The sequence below is a fragment of the Pteropus alecto genome, unplaced genomic scaffold (assembly GCF_000325575.1).
Source record: "Pteropus alecto unplaced genomic scaffold, ASM32557v1 scaffold238, whole genome shotgun sequence".
Taxonomy (NCBI): Eukaryota; Metazoa; Chordata; class Mammalia; order Chiroptera; family Pteropodidae; genus Pteropus; species Pteropus alecto.
Genome location: NW_006442104.1, coordinates 699,636 through 724,599, shown reverse-complemented (window position 1 = coordinate 724,599; position 24,964 = coordinate 699,636). Strand labels below are relative to the sequence as shown.

The window sequence follows — 24,964 nt, the reverse complement described above, 5'->3', positions numbered from 1 at the left end:
AAAAGATCTGTGACTTCCCCCAAGATCCTGCGTGATCAAACCCTGACCTATCTAACCCCACAGTTAGCTAGGAAGGGGAGTCTGCTCCAGAGAGAGGAAAACCCAAGGAAACATCTCTTCAGTGAGAGGACTAAAATAATTCCTTAACGATTTAATTCATAAGCAATAAATGGCCATTGGAAAAAAGTAAATCATAGATAAGCAATCAGGAAAAAAAAAGCACATATAATCACATCTTCCCCAAAATAAGTGTTGTTTATACTTTTAGGCGTTTTTTTCTCCTAGCCAAATGTTTGTTTCTAGCCAACAAATAAAATGTAGCAATTTTTGTAATTTAAAAAATTTTATAATATTGATTTTCTTTAATGTGGATAATTAATGAGGCTTGCCCAAACCTAATCTTCTGTGAATTTATGTCCATTCATGAATTTGTTTGCATATTCTAAGGGGGAGAGAGAAAACCTTTCACTTCTGTTTTTGTTTGTTTCCTGTTGTCTGTTCGTCGGCCACTAATGCGTTTAGGAAGGATTAAGAGTGTTCTGTCTAAATGCTGTGTTCTAGTGGATGATGCAGCCTTGAAAAACATATTTTTAAAAATCCGGTTAGTTTCCTCCTCCCCATAGATGAAAATGGAGGGCAGTTTTGGCAGCGACCGAGAAAACAACTTTTTTTTTTTTTAAATGTATCTTTAATGCCAAAGGTAAATGCAGCTCCTTCCTCCCATTGCAGGGCGCAGCCCTCCAAGTGCCCCCTTGACCCCCTTCCAAGCATCCCCTAGTTGGAAGAGTGGAAAATAACCTCCTTTTCCTTCCCCTAGATGTTAACGAGGCTCCCTATTGAGATGTAGTTAATCACATCAATTAAAAACCTTTACACTTGGCCTTGCCTGCCAGGCACAGGCCCTCTGTCCAGGGGAAGGTGGGTAAGCTTAAGTCATGTCATGACATAATTTATATATATTTTTTTCTTTTTCCCCTTTCCACTTATGCTTTTTTCGTGTGTGTGCTTTTTTTTTTTTTTTTCCTTAATTTGGGCATAATTAACGCCCAGTGAAATGTCCGGATGTTAAATGAACAGTTTGATGAGTTTTGACAAATGCATACACCAAAAAGCAGTAAACCACCAAGACACACAAAAAAAATTTCCCTCGCCCACAAAGTGCCCTGTGCCTTTCTCATCGCGGTCTCTGCCCTCCTCCCCGAGGCAATCACTGCACAGACTTCTAGCACCGTTAACTAATTTTGCATGCTCTAAAAATCCATATACATGGAATCAAGTTATGTTTAAAGAGGAGCATGAATGAATGGCACGTCCCAGGGGGAATGAAAAACAGGGTAGCCACCCTGAGAAACAACCTGGTACTTTCTCGAAAGGTTACACACAGTTACCATATGACCCAGCGATTCCACTCCTAGGTTTACATACACAAGAAAAATAAAAGCTTACATCCACACAAAATCTTGTACGTAAACCTTCAGAGCCACATTATTCATAATAACCAAAAGATGGAAACCACCCGATGTCCATCAACCGATGAAGGAACATACATAATGTGGCGTTATATTCATACAATGGAATAGTATTCGGGCATAGAAAGGGATGAAGTACACATACCCGAGACATCGTGGATGAACCCTGAACACTTCATGCCAGGTGAGCGAAGCCAGTCATGAAAGACATTTCCTATGATCCCGTTACAGGAAACATCCCGAACAGCGACAGAAAGTAGATTACAGGTTGCTTAGGACTGGGGGTGGAAGGGGGCTGGGAGGCGATAGTAAGGGTCCAGACTTGCTTTTTGAGGTCTTGGAAATGTGCCAAGATTGGTAAACTGTATGGCATGAGAATTCTATCTCAACAAAGCCGTTTAAAGAAACCAAACATTCATAATTAACAAAAGCAAAGCCAGAGGCGTGGAAACGACAGCGGTCTTCTTTAGTGGAATTTTAACTGAAGAACAGTGTTTGGCACTGTGGCCCAAGCTCCCCCACACCACTGGAGGAGCATGACTGACGTCCAGGAAGGTCTCTTTCCCTGGTCCTGGGGTCCACTGCTTTCCCCAGGGGTCCCTATCCTGTCTCCAGAGTCTAAACTCTTAAGAGTTCAGAAACTATTAACCAGATCCATCCACTCATTCATCCCACAAACATTTACTAAGTCTGAATTCAGTGCATAACCATATCTCGCCGTGCCATCCAGCTCGCTGCTCTCAGGTTCCTGAATTTCTCAGGACGGACTGAACGCCTCTGTGTGTTTGGTCCTGTATCTAGCAGGTGATGCCAGGAGACTGCAGAGGTGGAAAGAGTCCGTTATGAGAGAAAGATCAACAGCTCCGAGGTCCCTGGACTGGTTCTAAATCCGGATTCTGCCACTCATGGGTGCACGACCTCACCTCTTCGTGCTTCACGTCCCTCACCCGCGAAGGCCAGCGCCATGCCCTACGGTGGAACCATTAGGAGCCCCAGCTCTGGGAACCAAACCCTTCTCTCCACCGCTTTCAAGCCATGAGTGACTTTGGGCAATTTCTTAACTTCTCTGTACCTCGCTTCCCCATGTGTACAATGAGGATGGTGACAATAACAGCCTGCCTTGTGCAGGATTAGATGAGCTCATACATGTAATCCGAGGGTTGGCAAACTCTTTCAGTAAGTATTTTGAGCATTATGGGTCACACCATCTATGTCCCAGTTACTCATCTCCGTCACTGTAGCATAAAAGCCACCATAGACTTATGCAAAAGAAAGGGCATGCTGTGTTCCAATAAAACTTTACGTATAGATGCTGAAATTACATTTTGCGTAATTTTCATGCATCGCAAAATATGATTGTTCTTTCGACTTTTCTCCACCATTTAAAAACGTAAAAACCATTCTTAGCTCGTGGGCTTTACAAAAACAGGTGGTGGGTGGAATATGGCCGATGACCCGCAATTCGCCAACTTGATGTAAAGCGCTCAGAACAATGCCGGGCACAGTGTAGGCACTCGCCACCCACCAACCACACCCCAAGCAACAACGGCTGAATGTTCTTCCGGGGGAAGCTGTGAAGTGTGCGGCACTCTTCACGTGCCATCTCATTTAAAAGTCACCATCACTGTGCGAGGCAGGTCACGCGGTAACTCAGATGACAAGGGCAGAGCCGTAGTACATCCGGGTGTTTCTGACACAAGCCCTTGCTTCTGACCATTATAAAATACCATGCCGGCCGCCAGAACACAACAGACCCACTCGGGCTCGGCTCCCAACACCACGAATCATGATTTAATTAATTAGAGACGCGTGTTACAGAAATCAAGGGCTGGAAGGGGAATAGGGGCATCACACAGTCCGCAGGGACGGAGACCCTCTGAAGAAGGGACACGTAGGCTGTGAATGACCCTGTGTCTGGTCTGTGCTACGTGCCAAAGAGAAGAGGCTGCAATGGGCACGTTCGTGCCAGCTTCCTGCCGGGGGGCTCAGGAGACGGTGGAAGGCGAGATGGGTCCAAACTCCATAAGGGGTACATGGCAACCTGAATAGCCTACAAGCTAATATATATGACCAAACAATTTTAAGTATGTGTGTGTGTGTTTGTGTGCGTGTGTGTATGCACATATGTATCCGTTCATTTAATTAGTCATCTCTGAATGTTTTTAGCTTCTTTCTTTAGTTTGTCTGGACTTGGGGATTTTTCCGGAAGAGGTAGTTAGTGCTCTGTAATAAGAAATGCAGCCAACGGGTGCCCAGACAGGAGCTCCACACTCCCAAAGTAGTCTGATTGGTAATGTGCAATTGTTATTTATTAATTCGGCTGACACATCACTAGGAGAGTCCATCACAAGCCAGGGACAGCGACGGAGTCCCTGGAGGCAGGTGGGGCGGATGGAAAGAGCTCCAGGCTCCGTGGGGAAGTGGGTCGGGCACCCGCATCAGTGCACACAGTGGTCAGCTGTTCCACCATGCGGGCAGAGGGGACAGGGAAATCCCTCATGAAGAAGGGAGGCGATTTTCCCCATAATTCGAACCCAGCCTCCATTACCCTTCACACACACTCAGGTAACAACCTCTTAAACAAAGGACTCCCGGTAGCGTGATGAGACGTGCTGGGCTTGAAGCCAGGCCGGTGGCTCCCCCACGGAAGGCTGTTTGCCTCGGCATCTTCTCTCTCCACGGAGCTGTGAGCATCGGCTAAAGTTTAGAAAGCCTTTAGCAGCGACCCAGCCCCGCACACATAACCGGGGGGCGGGTTAATGCCAAGATCCGAACCCCTGTCTACAAGGGTTTACAACCTGGAATTTAAACCACGACGGATTCCAAAGTGCGAGGAGGAAAACATGTTTACAACCGAAAGACCGGACAGAGGCAGGCAGTGAGCAGCCTGACTCCAAGCGGCCGCACCCCGGCCAGCCTCACACACCGTGTGCCTTCCCGTGCGGCCAGCGCCAGGCGGCTCCTGACTTTCTGGAACGTGTTATAACCCCAAGGGCAGTCTGCACATTTTAAATGGGAAAAAATTTTCTCTGCGAGATTCTGCTCAACTACGTTAAAGGGACGTATTTAGGTCCTACAACCTTTAAAGAAATCTCACTTGTCTCACCTCTGGTATATTAGAGGCGAGGTGGACGAGGGTTTGAATGCTGGCTCCACATCCTTTTGTAAATTACTTATTATCGCCTAGCTTCAGGATAAATTATTGAAATATATCTTTCTCGTAGGGTAATACTTAGAGCACTATATTATACAGCCTCAGTGCTCTGTGTTTTTTTCTTAGTGGGAAGATTCAGGGAACTAACAAAGCAATGGGCTGCAACACCCAGAAGCTGTACCCTGGGGGAAATCAGCTGGTAATGAAAGGGAGAGAGGCCCAGGGTGGTCTGGCCACCCAGAGCTAAACCTGACCTCAGCTCAGCCTGGAAAAGGTGACAGGAGGATACGGCGTCCTCCTCGGGGAGGTGGGAATGCTAAATTGGAATGGAAATTCAAACATGAGACTGGCCCGGTGCTTTGCACGCCTCCGGGATCCTGGCTGTGTAGGAGTAGAACGTAGCAGGTATTTCTGGGAGGGGAAAGGAGAGCATCGTAATCAGAGTGAAGATGGTACCACCGGAGGCAGCACTGGGCAGCCAGGAGACCAGCCACCAGGAAAAGCAGCGTCGTGGGAGTTCCCAGCAAAAAGCCCCAGAGCGACTGGTTAAATAGTCAAACTCTCAGTCTCTCTCAGTTTCAACAGGCCAGGGCTGAGGCCCAGGAATAATTGGTATTTTACCAGGACCCACTGATACTTCTGATGCTTCCCAAGGGCAGGCTTTAGCACAGTCATTAATTAGCCTTGGAAGGCCTCCGTTCGAGACCCAGCTAGGCGGCAGCTCTCAGGTCCAACTTTAAAATTATCTAGAAAACACTGGGACCAGACGCAGGGCAAGGCAGGCTGGGACTTCCGCGCAAGGCACAAACATACGTATAAACCAGGAAAATCTCAGTTATGAGCTATGCACTAGATTTATACATACACACACACACACACACACGCATATCAACAATGACACATATACATATGCATTCACATATGCGCATACATGTGCACACACAAATATAGACACGCTTATGTGTATGAACATGCCTACGCATACACACACTCATATATACGTATGTGCATACGTGTATAGGTCCACAGCCATATATACACAGGCATGCATATGCACAGACACTCCACACACAGATGTATTTCAGTTAATCCTCGCACATGCTCTGCTCTAGAATGGATAACATCCCCATTTCCCTGATGAAGACCCTGAGGCACGGAGAGATAAGAAACTTGCCTAAGGCCACACAGCTAGTTAGTGGCAGAGGCAAGATCTGCAGCAAGACAAGCTGGCTCCAGCGTTTCTGTTGTGCTCACTACCTCGGAACAGATAATCCTTGAGGTTAAAGAGGATAGAGACTGAGACTCGCAGACATAGAAAGCGACTCGCGCCCTGGGGTGGGCGGAGCCAGCGACGTTTGCCAAGAATTCCTCCCATTTCTCTATGAGCTGCTGTCTTTCCCGCTGCGAGTGGAGCCGATCGCTCCTGCCACTGAGTCTGGGCTGGCGTGTGGCTGCCCGTCCGTCCAGCTGACTGTGATGGAAGGGGTGTGGGCCGGCTCTGCGTCCAGCGCTCGGGGTGTGGGCCGGTTCTGCGTCCAGCGCTCGGGATGTGGGCTGGTTCTGAGTCTAGCTTTTGGGAGGCCAGGTGGCTTTCACTTTACCGGTCACTTGGAACCCAGGTTCCATCCTCTGAAGGTTGGGCTGGACGATTGATGATGACACCTCGTGGAAAAGATGCCCCAGCCACTCATCACCCCCACTGAGGCACTGGAGGTATGAGTGAAGCCACGTTGGCCTCGCAGCTTCAGCATGAATGCGGCCACAAGTGCCTCCAGATGACTCCAAGTGGGACAGAAGAACCACCCAGCAGGACTCAGCCACCCAACGAGACTATGAGGAAATAAGCTGTCCTTGTTTAAAGCCACTAAGTGTTGGGGTGGCTTGTGGGGCGGCGAGTAGATAAGTGACTCGTGCACATACGTGGGTCACAGACAACTACGACCTGTAGAAGAATCAGCGTTATTTGCTGGGCGCTGTGCCAGGCAGTATATTAAGTGCTTTTACATTAATCGTCCTGTTTAGCCTTTATTGCCACCCATGTAGCAAGGATTCATATTATTTCCATTTCACTGACAGAGAAACTAAAGCCCAGCGAAGTTACAGAAATAACCTGGGCAGTGGCAGTTCTGAAATTTGGACCTGAATCTGTGTCATTCTAAAGTCTGCTCACGTTTATCAGGTTTCTCCAGAGAAACAGAACCAACAGGACCATGGCCTGGCCAAGGTGACACCTGTCATTAATTATCACACGGCATTTCCCACTTAGTTCTGCAGACCTGGACCCAACACTCCCAGCCTACAGTCATGATTTACCTGTACGGACCACACAACTAGCAAAACCAATGAGACCCGCAGTCAGAGGCTGTCGAATGAAACCGGAGATGCCTAATGCGTGTGGCAAGAGGCCACCAGCTACACCGAAGCCACTCAGGAAAAAGCCCAGAGTATGAAGTCAACCGGCATGGCGGAAAGGGACCGTAGGTGCTTCCGTCAAGGAACAAAGGTGACAGGAACAAAGATGGTGGCATGGAACATCTACTGGAAAAGGAGGAAGAAAACCGCAGTTGGTCCCAGGAGCTGGCTTCGCCTTGAGCTGGCTGAGTGACCGGGCACCGTATTCCGCCTCTATGGGACTCAGCTCCCCGCCTTAGCTTGGTGATCTCCAAACAACTGTCAAGTTCTTTCCGTGCTTCTCTGGAGCTTCGTCTTAAGCACACACAGGTCATCGCCATAGTTCTCACTTTTCACTGGAGGGACAGTCCAGCAAACTCCACTTTGCCACTATAAAGAAACTAGGGGACAGGGTGTGTCACTCACTCTGTAGCAACACAGTAAGTCATTGACAGAACCTCCAAACCCAGGAACCCCACATCCGGGCTCTGCTCCTCCTGCTGGTTAAGACCCCTCTACTGCCATGCTGGATTCCGGATTCCGACTTACCTTGTGCGAGACGGCACACCTGCCACCACCTCGGAACGCTCCCTGCAGCCACCCAGCAGCTCCCTGGACTGGCAAGAGCTTATCGCTCTCCCTGCATTTTGTTTCCTTGCCCTCGTCGAAGCCACTGCTTCCTTCTAATTGGTATCAAGCAGGCCAGGAAATTTCTTTTTCCCTGAAACCCATTGTATGAGGGACCTGTGAAACACAAGGACGGAACCAGCTGGGCCCATGATGGCATGTGCTGGCCTTGCCCCAGCCCACCAGTCGGTCCCCTCGACTGGGGCTGATACCGACTGTCAGACGGGACAACAGAAGACTCGTTATGATAATTAATCGGGAGCATTGTCACCATCCTGAAGAAACTCTGGTCCGCTCCAAAGCCAGCTGGGAAACTTGACCTCACCCCGTTCCTGTCTCATAAACCACTGCCTCGGTCCACCTCGGAGGGATGGAACATGCTCAGGAAAACACAGCCCTTCCGAGGAGCTCGTTCGGACATCAGGTGGTACTACCTCGCACAGTCTCACAGGTCAGAACGCTCAGGCTGATGACGATACCGACGTGTGCACAGGCACGGCTCGGAGGTGCTGCCGGTTCGGTTCCAGATCGCTTAAACGAAGCGAGCCGTGACCTTTCTGCTGGTGGAGGGCCTTGCCTTCCATTTGTAAAAATCGCAACATCTGCAAAGCGCAGTAAAGAGAAGCTGCCGAAGGCACTCCCAGCATGCAGAGGGGCGGAGAGGTGGGACAGAAGCATGAAAGTCAAAGAAAGACAGTGGCAGGTTGGAAAGACAGGGACGAGACCCACCTACCAGGACTGATGCCCCGCATGAGAGGTTCAGAGGCGACCGGGGTGGGATCAGAGGGTGGGGGGACGTTTAGCTGATCCTTAAATGCCACGCTAGGAGGCCAGGTTAGTTTAAGTGGAGCGGCACATGGTCAGAGCTGTGTGTTCAGAATTTGGATTTGGCCATCAGGAGGTGAGGGACAGGGAAACTCAGTAAAACAGGAGAACTCAGCACGCCCAGCGTGAAGTCCAGGAGAGGAGAGGAGAGAGGGAAGGAAACAGGAAGTGGGGCCAACGCGTCGGAAGCACAGGCAGGACCGCTGGCTGGACAAGGTCCAGGGAGAGGGAAAAACCACTTCTCCTTCCCTTTCTGATGATAGCAAGATGATTATTTGAGAGCAGGGCTGGGCAGGACAGGACTTCCCAAAAATCAGGGGAGGAAGAAGCTTGAGCACTTGTCCCCAACAGAGGCTGCAGTACCCAAATCATGTGGTCACTCCGACCTCCTCTGCCCACACCAGAGCTGCTTAGTCGGCAGGGAGCTGTGGCCCCAGACGGGCCCAGGCAGACGTGGCAGTGCCCCTTCCTCCAGTACCTCAGGGCGGAAGAGAGACACAGCAAGAAAAGTGGGGTCACCCCAATATTATGAATGAAGAAACGGAGATACAGAGAGGTTAAACAACTTGCCCAATATCACACGGCGAGTGAGTGTCAAAATCAGGATTCAAACGCAGGGCCCTCCCTCTGTGTAGGCCTTGCCTGTGTCAATCAGGGACAGAGCGGGGAGGAAGCAGAATAAACAGCCTGACCACACCCCGATCCATCCTGCCCGCGCCTCCCAAACAGAGGCTGCGAGCGCAGAGCCCTGCATGGCACCATCCTGTTCCGCCCACACAGACTGGCCTCCCGGGCACGAAGCAGGGCAGAAGGGACCAGGGGGGTTCTAGAGGAAGACACAGAGGTGACCCGCCACCTCGTCACTCCCACAGCCAAGACTCTGGTGGGTGCCTGGCCTCAGCTGCTTCCGCTCTGCAGAGCCACAAGGCAGATGCCATAGGACGTGGCTCCGCAGCTGGGGGCCACCTGCCTCTCTGTACCAGCGCAAGGCCCCACCCACGAAGCTCTGCCTTCCACCCTCAGGGGCTCCAGCCTTCCGTCCTCATTCACACCCCCAGGCCCTGCCCGGCCTCTATCATATGCAAAAACCTCAAAATGGCCTACTTCCGGCAAGGCAGGCTACTGGGAATGGCTGTCTTGAAAAACGAGGGCGGGCGATGCCCACCACAGCCCAGGCTGCCCACTCCCAGGCTCTGGCCTGCCCTCTTGCCCTCCTGCAGCCAGCCCTGCACAGGAGGCCTGGCTGCGGCTGAAAGAAAGGACTGCTATCTCTGATTCCGCAGGGCCTCTGATAAGCAATGTCATCCCTCGCTGGTAATATTACCCCGCTGATAAGAATCTCTATCAAGCTCAAACATATGGCTGGCTACAGAACACAGAGCCAGGCGGAGCAGGATCATTTATTTGCTTAAGCTGAGAGCCCTGGGCGGCTGAGACAAGTGCACTGAATAAAGGAGCAAGAGCCAAATTATAATGTATCTGACTTGGAGCTGGGATTTCTCCCCCCAGGAAGGAGGAGGCACCTGAGAACAATAGTTCTCAGTGAGGGGGGCCTTCCTCACATTCGCCCTACACAATAAGCACTTTCGCCTTCCTCCTTCCTCAAAGGGCACTCCCACTTATGTGAGCACATTTAATCCCCTCAATACTTCAGGAGAAGAGTTTTGGCATCCCCTGATAGATCAGGAAATCGAGATTCAGCAAGGTGAAGGAACATGGCCGAGTTCACACAGCCAGAGTGTGGCCTCAAACCCCAGCAGGTCTGACTCACCGGCGTGCTGTCACACCAAAGTCTGATCCGGCGGCTGGGTCGCCTGGCCTGTACAACTGAACGAATCAACGAAGTCAGATCTGCCTGACCGAAGTGACAATGTCAGCTACATACGATCCTCTCAGAGGTCCATTTCGAGCCTCTCCCCCTTCTCCTTGGTCTCTGTAACCTGGGGTGGCTGAGGAGGCCTTACGGAGCAGAGACACTCTCAAGGGCAGGGAGGGGAGGTCAGGGACAGGACCTAGGAAAAGGGACTTCCGGGGCTGCCCTTCCGGCCTCATGCATTTGAGAAGCAGCAGACAGAAGGGACCTGTGGAACTGTGAAACGGTTCACACATTCAGATACCAATGGGGAGGCCACTACGTGCCTGGCTCTGGGCTGAACCTCGGCAATATCACCACGAATGGACAGACCAGGTCCTGCCTCCTGGACTTCCAGGTCAGCAATAGGCAAGAACAACAGAGTGTGTCAAGTGTACACGCAGGAAGTACAGGTGGCTGGTCTGGGATTGGTGGCTGAGTTAGTGTAGCTGTTCGCACACTCTACACACTGTACTAAGCTCTCCTTTTAAAAATCAACATGATTAAGGCTGACATTGCTTCGTGATAGTTAATGTAGCTTCAAGACTGTCATTGCTTCAGAAAGGCACTGATTCTCTTAAACAGTTGTATAGTATTCTATTTTATGGATAATCGTATCAACCAATTCCCAACTGAGGAGCATTTATATTGTGTCTCATTAGGAGAAGTGAATAGGAGGAGCACAGAGGATTTTTTTAGGGCAGTGAAACTATTCCATATGACGTCACAATGGTGGACGCATGTCATTTTACATTCGTCATAGAATGTGCAACACCAAGAGTGAACCCTAACATAAAGTATGAACTTTGGGTATAATGATGCATCAGTGTAGCTTTGTCATTTGGAACAAACACACCACTCTGATGGCGGGTGTTGACAGGGAGACTGTGTGCATGTGGGGACGGGGGTATGCGGGAACTTCTTGTACTTCTTGCTTAATTTGTTTTGTGTGTGAATCTAAAACTGCTCTAAAAAAATGTCTATTTAATAAAAATAATCGATTATCATACAAGTGTGAGTTTAGCTGAAGCAGCTCAATTCTATTCGGTCACAATTCTATTCAGCTCAATTCTATTTCTGAGTTTGGGTCACACTTTCCTGTCATTTACATGTCCAGTCATCTGATTATAAACTAGGCACTGTATGCCATAAATAAGTAAATGGATAGATCGTGTCTCATTGTTTGCTCTTTCAAATAATGTTGAGATGAAGATCCAATTCAATCCACCTGTACCTATGCATGTATTTCTGCAGAATCAACTCTGAGAATCCATTCCGCATCTTTTAAATTTGACTTTTCTGTCCTCTTTACTGTAGCAGGAGCGAAGTCTCAGGCTAGTGGCTCCCATGTGGCCGCCTCCACCCTCAGACTCCGGCCAGGCTCCTTATTCTGCCTTGGTGAGTGACCACTGTCCTTCCCACAATGGCACATGAGGAGATATTTCACCTCTGGTCTCCGAGAAACCAAGCCCCCTGCCCCTGCCTCCTCCGTCCCACGACGGCTAAGTTCAGGAACCAAGCTGGACACTATGCAAGACACTACACTCTCCTCACATGGGCTGTTCCCAGGATTGGCTGGCTTTCTTCCCTTTTTTTCTGGGCCCTGAGAAGTCAGGAATGCAGAGAGCCCAAGGCTGGAAACAGGCAATTTTCCAGGGAGCTCAAGATTCCTCTAAAATCATAGCCTGGGATTTTAGGAAATCTAACATCTAGGAAAACGCAATAAATGTCAATTATGTATTTTGGAGCCCGAGGCACCTCGAAGGAAAGCATTCATTACGAACAGAAAATCCTGATTGTCGGACGATAAGGAGAATGTGTCTCCGTGGCCGAAACAAGGTGGACCCTGAGGCGAAGCAGCTCACCCTCCATGTGCGGGGCTGGCCGTCCACTGGTGACAACATGGTGGACGCCAAGGACAGAACGAACGTGAGTAAGGCAGAGCTCCACTCATGAGGAACTCATGAGCTACTGGAGGGGACCGAGAAAGGCTGTGGTCCGTGTCATCAGAGATGGAGGGACCAGGAGCTCTGGGAACAAAGAGGAAAGCGTCACCGACTCTTCCCGCATATGTGAGAGACAGGACATCTGAAGCAGGTATTGGAGTGTAGGAGTTCACCAGAGGGAGCAAGGGGAGGGGACTTCCAGACGGTCCTCACAGCACACGCGGCAGGGAGTGTGAAGGGAACGGCTGCCGGTGGCCAGGCTGCGCGTCCCTCATGGAGTCTGTCTTTCCCTTACAGACACCGTGGGGAGTCACAGGGACTCTTGGACAGCACAGTGACAGAACAGATCTATGTCCCTCCATCACTGCAAAGGATCGACTGGCGAGGGCACATCTCCAGCCACGTGGGAGCCAGGGTACCACGGCTCTCACATCCTTCTGCAAAGCAACAGACAGAGTGGTTATAATGGTGCCTCCAGAGCCAGCGCTCTGTCTTCAAATCCGAGCTCTGGCCCTACCGGCCCAAGCAGGTGACTTATCTACTCCATGTACAGTCTTCGCATCTGTGCAATGGGGACAGTATCAGCAGAGGCCTCTTAGTGCTGATGTGTGGACTGAATTGGATGAGTTAACATATGCAAAGTGCTTAGAACAGTGCCCGGCATGCAGCAGGGACACACATGGCAGCTTTGGGGACTGCTTCAGCATTGTCAGTTCTGAAACGTGGGCCGCCATGAACCTGAGCAAAGGTGAGCAGGGCCGAGTCAAGGTTTGCTTTAAGAAGGCTGGAGCTATGGTCTGAAACAGAGTTTGGGGACTGCTAGCTTCTCGTTAGCTTCTTGACATCCCTGTAAGGGGGAAGATCTAAGACAGCGGTTCTCGACTTGGCTGCACAGTTAGGATCATCTGGGGAGATGCGGCACCCCCAAGGCCCGGGCCCCACTCCCGACCGATTAAGTTAAAATCTTTGGGGATCTGGTCCTGGCAGCAAGATTTCTGAATTCCTCGGGCGATTCTAATGTTTAACTCAGTTTGAGAAAAGCTGGTCGAAGCGTCAATTCAAGAGCAAAGGGAAACAGGGCAGGAAGGAAAGTGTCACGCCCCGGAGTGTCTCAACCCCAGAAGCCACTTCGGTTCTCCAGGCCACCGTTTCTCACCCACAGGGGCGGTGCGACGATGCCCCGATGCCACAAACCTTCTAGGATGGCTGGGACGTCACAAGACGCTAGCCTGGAAGTGCCCCAGATCGTTAATATTGTGACCCAGCTTCAAACCGCTTCTAGAAACAGATGGGGACAGAACACCGACAAACACAACCACACAGGGCCCTGCGGTGGGAGAAGCGCTACTTAGGTGCAGAGCTGGTGATGGTCCAAGGCTCTCTCACTCACCGGCTGCGGCCCCAGCAATCTCATTCCTTTTAAGACTCAGTTTCCTCAAGCGTAGACTAGGGATGGGACTGACTTTTTCAATCAGACACGGTGACTGTAATGCACCAGCTGGAAGATGTAGGTCACATGACAGAGAGTCAGGATAATGGAAGGCATTTTTAACATTTTTCTAGGTCCTCGCTGAACATGGAAAGTTCCAGAAAGAGACAGAAAGAACTCTAACTATGGGCGGTGAACACACAGCGCAATGCGTAGATACACCCGAAACTTACTGGATTTTGTTAACCGATGTCGCCATCATAAAAATAAAAAGAAAGAAATAAGAAAAGAAACGTCCCCTTAGACAACTGCTATCGCCGAGGGAAGGGAGGAGACGGGCAGCAGTGCTGGCCACACGAGCGCCTTCTTCACGGCGGGCCAAGTGAGGCTGGCGATAGCACAGGACAGCAGGGTGTGGCCGAGGCTGCCCCGTGGAGACGTTAAGATAGGGGACGTTATCTGGGAACAATGGGACAACCCAGCCGTTGTCCTGGCCTGAATCTGACCACAGGGGATAAGGCTCCAGGAAACACGTCCCCCAACAACTGGCCAGTGTCCCCGACCAACCACTGGCCCATTCGTGTGCTCGTGCGCTCATTCATTCACAGGCCCTAGAAGAAGGTCCCTCAACCCCATGCCGAGAACTGTGTTGGAAGGCGGGGGCGCCACGATGAGTAAGGCTTGGTCTGCATCCTCAGGAGGGACAGAGAAGTAACATTTAAGTCCAACACTATACGCTAAAATACAATAATCATGGTAATACTAATAAATAGCCACCACTCGTTGATGGCCAACTATACACCAGGCAGCATGCCTCACATTTCATGTTTAAGATCTCAAATCCTCAGGGTCCTCTCCAAGAAAGGGTCCTTTCTACAGATATAGAAACTGAGGCCCAGAGAGACTGCTTACTGGACAAAGGTCACACGGCCACTAGAAGGCCGGGCTTGCACTCGAATCCCGGGCACTGCCGCTCCAACGTGGGAGCTCCGTCCCCACAGCTCACTGCTGTAACCCAGAGAATCGCAAGGAAACGAGGCAAAGCATATGCCGCCCCAGCTCCCTCTCACAGGCACAGTCCCCTCCTTTGGAGAAAACAGTTTAAAAACCACAATGAGCAAAGAAGAAACGAAATCAGGCACGGCCCCCCCTCGGCCTGTCTTTATTGCTCAATAACTGGTGAGTTCAGAATCCAAGTATAGCATTCGAGGAGCCAGGGGGCAGGGGGTAGGACGTTTGGGACCTCTCGGGGTTGGGTTCAAACCTCGGCCTCAGTATTTACACCTCCCTGAACTTCCGGTTCCCTAATCTAAAAAATGGGAACCGTAAAAAACACCAGAGGACAACTGGGATAACAGAGACCGTTTCTGCCTCCATTATTGCTTCAGTCCCCAACCCAGGCCTGGAGGAAACACACACACACGCGCACGCGCGCGCACACGCACACACACGCACACACGCACGCACACACACGCACACACACGCACACGCACATGCACGCACGCACACACAGAAAGGACAACCAGGAGAGAAAGGGACATATTCTAGAGGCGACCCGGAGTATGGACACAGGCACCACACGAGGAACTCAACGTTTTCTAGATCAGGGGTCCCCAAACCCGGGGCCATGGACCGATACTGTGGTCTGTAAGGAATGAGCCGCAGAGCAGGAGGTGAGCGGCGGGCCAGCAAAGCTTCAAATTCATCTGTGTTTGCAGCCGCTCCCCAGCACTAGCATCACCGCCTCAGCTCCACCTCAGATCCGCAGGCATTGGATTCTCACAGGGGCACCGGTCTCTCATGCCAAAAAGGTTGGGGGCCGCTGCAGAGAACCCCAGTGCCCTCATGGGCTGGCAGCCGTGTGGGGACGGGGGGCATGACTCATTCTAATCTGGGCACCGCCACTGCCCACAGGCCTGGGCACCGCCCCACATAAGCCGCTCAGGACGGTCTCTTCCCTTGAAGAGTTAGCACTCACTGGTTAAAGGGCACTGCTCAGAAAAGCGGGGGTACCACCAAGCAGGGGGTCCTGGTGGAGGGCTGTCACTGCGCTGTCACTTTCACTTAAGGTTCTCCAAGCCTTGCAGGCACTGTGCTTAGTGCTGCTTTGTTGTCTGTTTTTCGTTTTGCCCAATAGGGAGGCATTAATGGTTTAAATTAGAAAATAGGCTGTGGGTCCAGATAGACCAATTGCCAGCAGCTGAGCAGATCCTGAGCGAGTGACTCTACCTCTCTGGGCTGGAGTCGGGGCCTAGAGGTTGTCTCTAACATAGAGACCCATCCATTCAACAAATATTTACTAGGCACCAGGTTCCAGGGAATAAACCATGAGACAACGTTAACAGACATTTCTGCATTCGTGGGGCTTCGGAGGGACTGGAGGACAGAGAGTTAATAAACAAACAGATACCGATATGGGCTGGAAAGATCGATAAAGAAAGAACTGAAAAAGGAAGACGAGAGTGTGAGGTGGGTACTGTTTACATACAGTGGCCAGGAAAGGCCTCTTGGATAAGGAGACGTGTGTGTGTGTGTGTGTGTGTGTGTGTGTGCGCGTGCGCGCACACGTGTGTGTGATGTTTACTGAGCACTTACTATGGCGCCAGGCACCGTGCTAGGGTGAGGTCAGGTTAGGTGTTTCACATGGGGGTGGGGGGAACACCTCATTTTCTACCCCCGACCGCCCTAAAAGGAAAAAGGATACTTCCCCCATTTTACACAGGACAAAACTGACCTGTCCGGGTGACTGAGGCAGGTAGGAGCAGAGGAGACTGTGAGACTCTGCAGCCCAAGCTCTGAACCAGCGCTACCGCCTCTTCCCCGTCAGGACTCCATCCGCTGGCGAGCGGCGCTTTGCAGGTCAATACCGCGATCGCTGTCACGAGGCCGCCCGAGAAAGAACATCCGCGGAGGACGAAGGAGAGGGAGGCACAGGCGCGGCTTCTGCGTGAGACGCACGTGGGAAACCCGTCCGAGAAACAAAGCGACGCGGATCGGGCCCTTCTCCCTCTCTGCATCCGTCTCTGGTATATGCGCCGCCTTCACAGCTGCTCCGTTCGTGTTAACTTCATTTCCTCAACGAAAGAGGCCCTGAGGCTCTGTACCCACTTTAGACTGGCTCCCGATATGCAACTCTGTTCAAAGGTCTGCTCTCTCCCATCCCGTCCCCCCGAACGCCCGCCCCTCCAGACATGACGGCACTTACCTGTTCTCATGGCCATCACTCCACAGCCTACCCTGGCAGCTTTCTGCTCAAGCCACAGCCGCTAGCAATGGGGAAAAAAAAAAAAAGGAGAGTTGGCAGCCGATGAAGATCCAAGAAGGTCCCAGGAAGCGGACATGATAATATTGGTCCAAAGGCTGACTGACCGCTCCTTTGAAAGACCAGCTTCTGCCTCTGAGATGCTCACATCCCACAGGCAGAAAGAGCTCCTTTAAAAGACCGTTGAGCACCTGCTGCCAAGAATCACCATCATATCCCTCTTCTCTGGCCGTCCCTCAGAATGGAGCCCTGGAGGCAAGGCCTGGGCATTTTGGCCCATCCACCCACCTAGCGTCTGTAGGGACAGCATCCTTGATAAATGGACCCAGAGATGCATGGCTGCAATGGAAGGAGAAAGGAGAGACAGAAGGAAGGAAGGGAGGGAGGGAGGAAGGGAAGAATGGAGGGAGATGTGGAGTGTACGATGAGTGAAAAAAGAAATTCCATGACATCAGGGGAACTAAAGAGGGGAAAATGGATAAAAGCAAAATGTCCATGAATAAGGAACAGCTGGAAAAAAAAACAGGGACTACTATGCAGCACTTAAAAAATAATGTATGTGTACACGCCTACACACACACACACACAAAGGATCTACGAGATATACTGCTGAGTGGAAAATGAGTCTGCTGAAATATGTTATTTCCTCCAGCTCTAAATGCCACAGAGTCCATGGAGCCAGGGACAGGCCCGGGGCTGAGCCAGCGGGAGAGGAGGGTGGGTTAATCAGAAGACGAGCCGGCCCAGCGCACTGCCTCAGGCTGTCATTTCCGCCCATGAGGAAAGGAAGGCCATGCTGTCTCTAGGTCTCTCGGCACCAGCGATCCTGTGACCCAGTTTCCAGTCCGGTTTTGCTTCCCGCTCCCTGTTCCTCAAAAATTACGTGTACTGATTTGGGAACAAAATAAACCCAGTGAGCTCCCCTCACCTCCTGGCCCCCAGCCTGTGATGACCCATGAAGAGCAATTCGGCTACACTGAGTTACAAACTGAAGACCGATGGGCTCTAACTGGCTATAGGTACCACCCACGGGATGTTGTAAGTGTTTCTGAATTCATTGCCCGCCTCTAAAATTCAGGAAATCTCATTACATTATAAAGTCCAAAAATTAATGGAGCAACACTGGTCCCACATAATCAATAGCTACCTGGATGCTGAGGGAGGAACGGCCCTTTATCCAGAGCAGGCACGCTCCCACTGGCTACCCCGCAGAGACCACCTAACCTAAACTCATCCCAGACGAAGACACCGAGACTCAGGGAGGTGAGGAGACTTGCCCAAAGTGACACAGCAAGCCAGGGGCAGGGTGGGACCCAGAACTCAGCATTCCTCACATAAACCCATGTGTGTCCCTGCTGCCTGCCAGGTGAGATACCTCTTCTCATTGAGAACCAGTCACGGCCTCAGGAAGCAGACGGTCCACTTGACATTTGGCTAGAATGAGGCTCCCCGGGTCACCCTGATTCCAGAATAAAATCCAGCTCAGGCAGAAGTCACGCCTCATACGACACAGTGGCCCAAACACGTGGCGCCGCAATTAGCCGAGGTCCAGTCATCGGGCCAACTCTTGCTCAACGGTACTCTTGGCCTCGTGGTTTCCACATCCAGAGGTACAATACTTCCCTAAAAATCAATTGTCCCCAGCAACCCACCTACACAGTTCTTGGAAAATGTGGGTTAAACATTCTGCCTCACAAAGAAAACAAGGAACAAAGGGTGAGGGAACTTCATCGCCAGGAGCCTGAGCTTTTCATTCTTCACGCCAAGATTCTGACAAGTCACTAAGTTCAATGACCCGGCCCCTTGGGGCTGCAGAACTATTTTTACTAACACTGGCCAGTAAGGAGGCTCCACCTGTTTTAATAAATAGGATTACTCAAGTACCGAGAGACACTCAACAGCTTCAAGAGGTTGGAGGTTAGGGAGACTGACAGGGGCCAGGAAGGAAGATGCTGGAATAATCAATTTCTGACACAGGGAAAGGAATGGCTGCATGCCATTCTGCTTCCCAGAACCCGGGAGGGGCCAAGACACAAGAAATGCAAAACATCGGTCAAATAAATAGGTGTCTCCATGGAGATCATTTCCCAGACTTCCAGACAGATAAGGGGACAGCTCTAGTTTTAAGAAGAGGCAGCATCCCAGCATGGGGGGCGCCCGGCGCAGGGTAAGTGCTCAGTGAATATCACATACACGCGTGGTTTCGGAATCTCTTGGCTTGTGAGGAGACCCCCCCCCAACGGACTGCTCCTCTCTGCCCACACTTGCCATCACGGTGATCCCACCCAGTCTCAAGGCTTAACGACCGTAACTTGCAAGTATGGACCGAAATGTTTATCCCTTAACCTCATGTATGAGTGAGGGGTCTCCAGAGACACAGAGAAAGAAGCAATAAGATCTCTATACCTATATTTATATTGCTATCCCTCCATATGGAGAGAGAAAGAGACAGTTGTGGAAACTGGCAAGTCCAAAATGAGCAGTGCAGGCCAGCAGGATGGAGACCCCGGGAGAGCGGATGCGACAGCTCGAGTCTGAAGGCAGTCCGCTGGCACAATCCCCGCTTCCTCAGGGACCTCGGTCTTTTGCTCTCAGGCCTTCAACTGATTGGACGAGGCCCACCCGTATTGTGGCAGGTCATCTGCTTCACGCAAAGTCTACGGACGTAAATGTCCATCTCAGCCAAACAGATACCTTCACAGTGACATCTGAACCGATGTTTGACCAAATGTGTGGACACCATGGCCTACCCAAGATGACACATAAAATTAACCTTCGCATTCTAGACTCCTGTATCCTGCTGTTTCCTGAACACCTACACTTGACTGCCTGAGGAACATCTCAAACGTCACAACTCCACGCCCCCCACGAAACTAACACGCCCCCTCCCCTCGCCAACACCCATACGAATAAGTGAAAACACATTTTCTACCTGCTCAAGGTAAAGCCTTGGGATCAGCCTTCTTCCGATACCCCATATGTACTCCACAGCAAACTACCTTCACGATACCTTCGAATCTGATCGCTTCTCATAGTCTTCTCTGCCACTGCCTGGATTCCCGCCATACCCTGGATCAGCGCAACAGTGTTCGAACTGGTCTCTGCTTCCATGCTTTGTCACTTCCAGTCCATCTGAGGCACAGCAGCTCTAACGATCAGGTTAAAACGCGAGTCTGACCTGCTTAGAAGTCCGCAAGGACCTCTTCTCAACAGAAAAAGGGCCAACGTCGCTACCATGATGCCCTTCGAGCCATTTCATCCCTGCATCTTTCCTGCTCTCGGTGTCTAGACCACCTTTCCCTCCTGAGGTGGGGTGGGTGGTGGTGTCTGGTCATCTCCCAGTGCCCAAATAAGGCATTCCCTAAAGCCCAGCCAGGACCCACTAGAGCCTTATAAGCCACACAATGACCATGAAGACACTGGGGCATTAACCTGAGGACAACGGGAGGGGAGGGGTCACTCAAGGGTGTTAACTAAAGGAGAGGAGGGCTCAGGCGGGGATTTGTCTTTGAAAACAATCCCTAAGGCAGCTGGTGTGGATTGTTCTCCAGATTACACGTTAAGAGGAAAAAGAAATCGTTGGCTCCCAGGTAAGGACAGCGGGAGGAAGGAGGAGAGGGGAGAAACCTATGCAGGTGCTCGGCCACCTCCAGGAGCTTGCTGCCAAGCCGCCACCTTGTCACACACCCAGAGGACAAAGACAGAAAGAAGAGCCGGTGCTTGAGGCCTGGGGAAGAGCCTCCAGTGGCCAAGAGGAGAGGCAAACACACAATGCCAAGTGGAGGGCGTGTCAAAGGGGACCTGATTCCCACTCCCCACCCCCCTGTGGCCCTTCCCCTCCCTCTGACTGGCCCTGAGCACAAAGGCTCAAAGTCACCACCAGGTGCCTCCTGTGTCCTGAGACCTTGGCTGAAGACTTTCAGAGAGGGAAGAAACTGCCATCTTTACTCCCAAAGTCACAGGGACCTAATTCAACCAGGCCAGGTTCAAGGTCCCTCGTCTCATTGTGCCTAGTGAAACTGGCCCTCACTATTTCTTAGAAACGTCTCTCAATTAGCAGGACAGAGCCTGCCAGATACTCCTCCAAGCAATAAAGGATTTTGGCTCTAACTAAGGGGAACCAGGCCCTGACAATGAATACAGGGAATTATCCAGAAGGGAGCCAAGCAAGGCTGGGCGGGAGGGCAGGGGTGGCCAGAGGGCCACCTGACCTTACAGGGCCCTGGAATTCCAGAGACCATCCTCTCCAGCACATTAACGGGTCGCACCTCTCTCTCAGCAGTGACCACCGCTGGAAATTCGATGATCTATTTCTTAGCCTGCTGCTGTCACCTGTGTGCCCCACTCGGCCATGATCCCCGCTGGTGCAGTGACTACGCCCGGGGAAGCAGCGGGCACGTGGCAAGCGCTAACTAAATATGAGTTGAATAATAAATAACACTGCTAGAGGCTGAATGCGGAGAAGACGTCTGGGGAATGCTGGAGAGAGCTGGAGCTCCAAGGGGCCTTTCAAGGCCATTTGATCCAAATGTCTGACTTCAGACGGCAAAACGGAAGTGTGTACCAGCAACTCCCACTGGGTCTCAGGGTTCCTCAGCGGGGGTCTTCGGGTTATTTTTCAATCAGTCAAAAAACCGACCAGAAACTGCACCCTCTTTTCCATTAGGCCGTAGGTGGCCCCTAAAATATCAAGCTGCTTCTTTGCTCGATACTGGCCAGAATGATATCAACCCTGCTTCGTGGCACAGATCAGAAACCCCAACGGGCGGAGAGTTTTAAGAACGTTGAGAAATGAACACTTAACTAATGAAGTTTGTTCAGTTGAAAACTCCCTTGAAAGGAGTAGAACCATTAAAAGGAGTTGCGAATACTGGGAATGGTTCATCTAAACCGGTGTTTCTTGATGGAGGATAATTCCGCCCCCGCCTCCCAGGGGACATGTCTGGAGGCACTGGAGAGGGGCTGCTGCTGGCCTCTAGTGCGCAGAGGCCCAGGATGCTGCTAAACATCCTACACTGCATAGGGCAGCCCCCTACAACTGAGAGCCACCCATCCCCCAACATCGACAGTGACTAGGCCTGCAGAACAGCAGATTCTAAATCGAGAAAGAAGGGGCACGATGCTTGAGTGAGCTGTAAAGTCTCGTGAGAACACCTGGCAGTCGCCACCATAAGATGTGAGCGCCTTCCCAGGAGCTGGGCCTGCCTTGCTCTCCGAGCCCCCCTGAGGCCGCTTCCCCTTTCCCTCCATACTCCCCCGCCCCGCCTTCCTCCCGCTGCCCCGCAGTGCCAGGCTCCTTCCCTCCGCAAGGCCTCTGCAGATCCTGTCCTGCTGGGGACAGAAGCCTTGCCTCTGCTCCTTGCCTTTGCAGCACCAGAGGTTCTGCAAAATGCCATCTCTGGCGAGAAGCTGAGCTCAGTGGGCTCTTTCCCAAAATTCTGGGTTTTGATCAGAAGTTGTAACTCTTTGAACTTTTACTCCTGTGTGCCAGTCTCTCCATTGCAGTAGACTTCCAAATCCCTAGGGATACAGCGGCCTTCTATACCCTCGCATTCCAGCACAGGCCCAGGCTCAGAGTAGGTGTCCGAGGAGTTTTTTGGTGGTTTTTTGTTTTGTTTTGTTTTGTTTTTTTGCACGCCTGAACAATGCAGACAGGGCTGTCCTAGATTCAAAATGGATGAGCGGGAAAGGCCCAATACAGGTCCCACGTGGAAACGAGGTCGTTCGCCTGCACCCGCCACGCAGCAGTCCTTGGGCGAATGGTGCTGCTGGTCAGAAGCTGCTGGAGAAGTGGCTTTTGCTTTGAGCTCTGTGACGGGTTGAACCATGTCCCCTAAAAAGATTATTGCTGAATCGCAATCCCAAGTACTTGTGAATGTAATCTCATTCTGACATAGGGTCTTTGCCGATGTCATCGAGTTAAGATGAGGTCGTACTGGACCAGGGTGGTCCCTAAATCCAATGACTGGTGTCCTCATACAAGGAGAGAGGGATGCAGAGACTCAGACGCAGACACAGAAGAAGGTCACATGAGGGTGGAGGCAGAGACGGGAGCGACGCAGCCACAAGGCAAGGACCCAAAAGGATTGCCTGTGACACCAGAACCGGGGAAAGGCAAGGCAAGACCCTCCCCTGAGCCTTCAGAGATATCACGGCCCGCCCACGCCTTGATTGTCGGACTTCTGGCCTCCAGAACTGTGAGAGAGGCAAGTTCCACTGGGTAAGCCGCCTGCTCTGTGGTACTCTGTTGCAGCCCCAAGAAACTTGACCGGGCTCTAACGGCCGACAGGATCCTCTGGAAGAAAGGCGAGGGGAAGTCGGCCAGCATCCCTCCGGTACAAGCTCTCCTTATGAAGTAACGAGGCTGGAACACTTGCACCCTCCCTCACAACCCTAAGGACCAGATGTTCAGAGACTCTGGTGCCTCTCAAAAATCCAGAGTCCGGGTGGGGTCGGCAACGGACACACCCTGCATGCAGCAAGTGCTCAGTAAACACGTTGGATGACTGATGGACCCCATCGGTCAGTAGGATGGGTGAGCACACAGGAAACACTCTAGCACTCTGAGCTAATTAGCCTTCTCCATCCCATTTACTATCAGCAAAGATTTTCGGATGGACACCTAAGAAAACCTTGACTGTGCAGTGTTCCTCCGCTGACCTGCTCATTTGCTCTCCATCCGCGGGGCAGTGGGGCAGCTACAGGTCTCCTGTGAGTACCAGGGGGTCAGGTGTCATGTCGGAGAAGGACAGGGAGCAGCCAGCTCTGGAACGTCTCACAGTGTGCTTTCGCGTCCATGGCCCATCATTCACTATTTCACTGAATGACAGAAATGCAGGAGGGTGAGACCATTGTCACATTTTCTAGATGAAGACTTAAGCTCTGATTGGTTCAGAGATTATTCAGTGTCTGGCAGCAAGTAAAGGAGAGTGATGGCTTCACTCCAGGGCCGATGTCCACGTTCTCCTGGATAGTGCCAAGCAAGCAGGACACATGATGACCGCTGCCTCCATGATGGCGGTGATGGACGCATACGCGGTGACCACGGTGTGGCCACAACACGAAGGAAAGAACGCAGGAAAAGCACCAGATCTCAACCACGTCTCCTATCACACCAGCATCAAAGCTTGTCATTCCCAGGACTGCCTTCTAGAAGTCATCTGTAAGCACACGCATTTCACACTGTGCTCATGTGAGCTGTGCTCTGCGTGTGCCACACTCAGCATGTTATTTTAAGCATCTAAAAGTGCTCGTTTGACATTTACTCAACCCATACTATTTTGCACCTGCTATATAGGCCAGGCACCATGCCGGGCAGTCGAGACTGAACGGTGAGTAAAGCAGACACTGTCCCCACCAAATAGGTAGAGGAAACGGGACATTAAGTAATCGAGCGATTAAATTTTTAGAAACTACGGTAAGTCGTATAAAGGGAAACCATAGAGTTCTAAGACAGCTGTTAATGGGAACTTCAAAATGATCATTTTAAGGGTCTCATCACAGTATACCAGGTGGATAATCCTAGTTTATTTAACCAGTCTCCATTTACTTTAGTTTGGTTTCAACTTTTTATTATCATAACTAAAGTTGCCCTGTAATAGTGGCAAGCAAAATATTATGATGTCTATAATTTACTCGAAAATATTTTGGAAAAGAAAAGATGAAGTAAATGAAGCAAATATTTATAATTGTTAAAGAGGCAATGGGTATATGGGTGTTCAGTATACTAGTCTCTCTACTTTCCTGGATGTTTGAAATTTTCTGTAATTAAAAGTAAAAAAAAAAAAAAAAACACAAAAAAAACAGAAAAACATGATTTAATAGACATTTTCACAAAATAGCCTTTTTTATTTTCCTTTATTATCTCCTTAGGCTAAAACTGAGAAAGGAGTTAACAGAGCGAAAACACACAGACACTATCAAGGTTATTCTTGCACACTACGCTAACCAAACCCCTTGCACTGGGACTCCAGGGCCCTGGCTCCAAACCACTGAGCCACGCGGGCTAC

At 51.0% G+C, this 24,964-nt stretch overlaps 1 long non-coding RNA gene across 47 annotated transcripts in view; it reads right to left on the bottom strand.

Annotated features, from left to right (window-relative positions):
* The window catches only part of LOC102895780, a 659,008-nt gene that overhangs the window by 470,460 nt on the left and 163,584 nt on the right, over nt 1–24,964 (bottom strand). For 29 of the 47 annotated variants that reach the window (XR_003042504.1, XR_003042520.1, XR_003042509.1 and 26 more), the window contains 4 exons: nt 16,899–16,959; nt 16,428–16,758; nt 7,564–7,758; nt 1,000–7,415 (listed from right to left, as the gene is read on the bottom strand). This is a non-coding gene — a long non-coding RNA (uncharacterized LOC102895780). Of the gene's footprint in view, nt 1–983; nt 7,416–7,563; nt 7,759–10,237; nt 12,702–16,427; nt 16,808–16,898; nt 16,960–24,964 lie in introns of those variants that run through there. The other 18 variants (XR_003042515.1, XR_003042526.1, XR_003042522.1 and 15 more) reach the window with 8 other exon arrangements.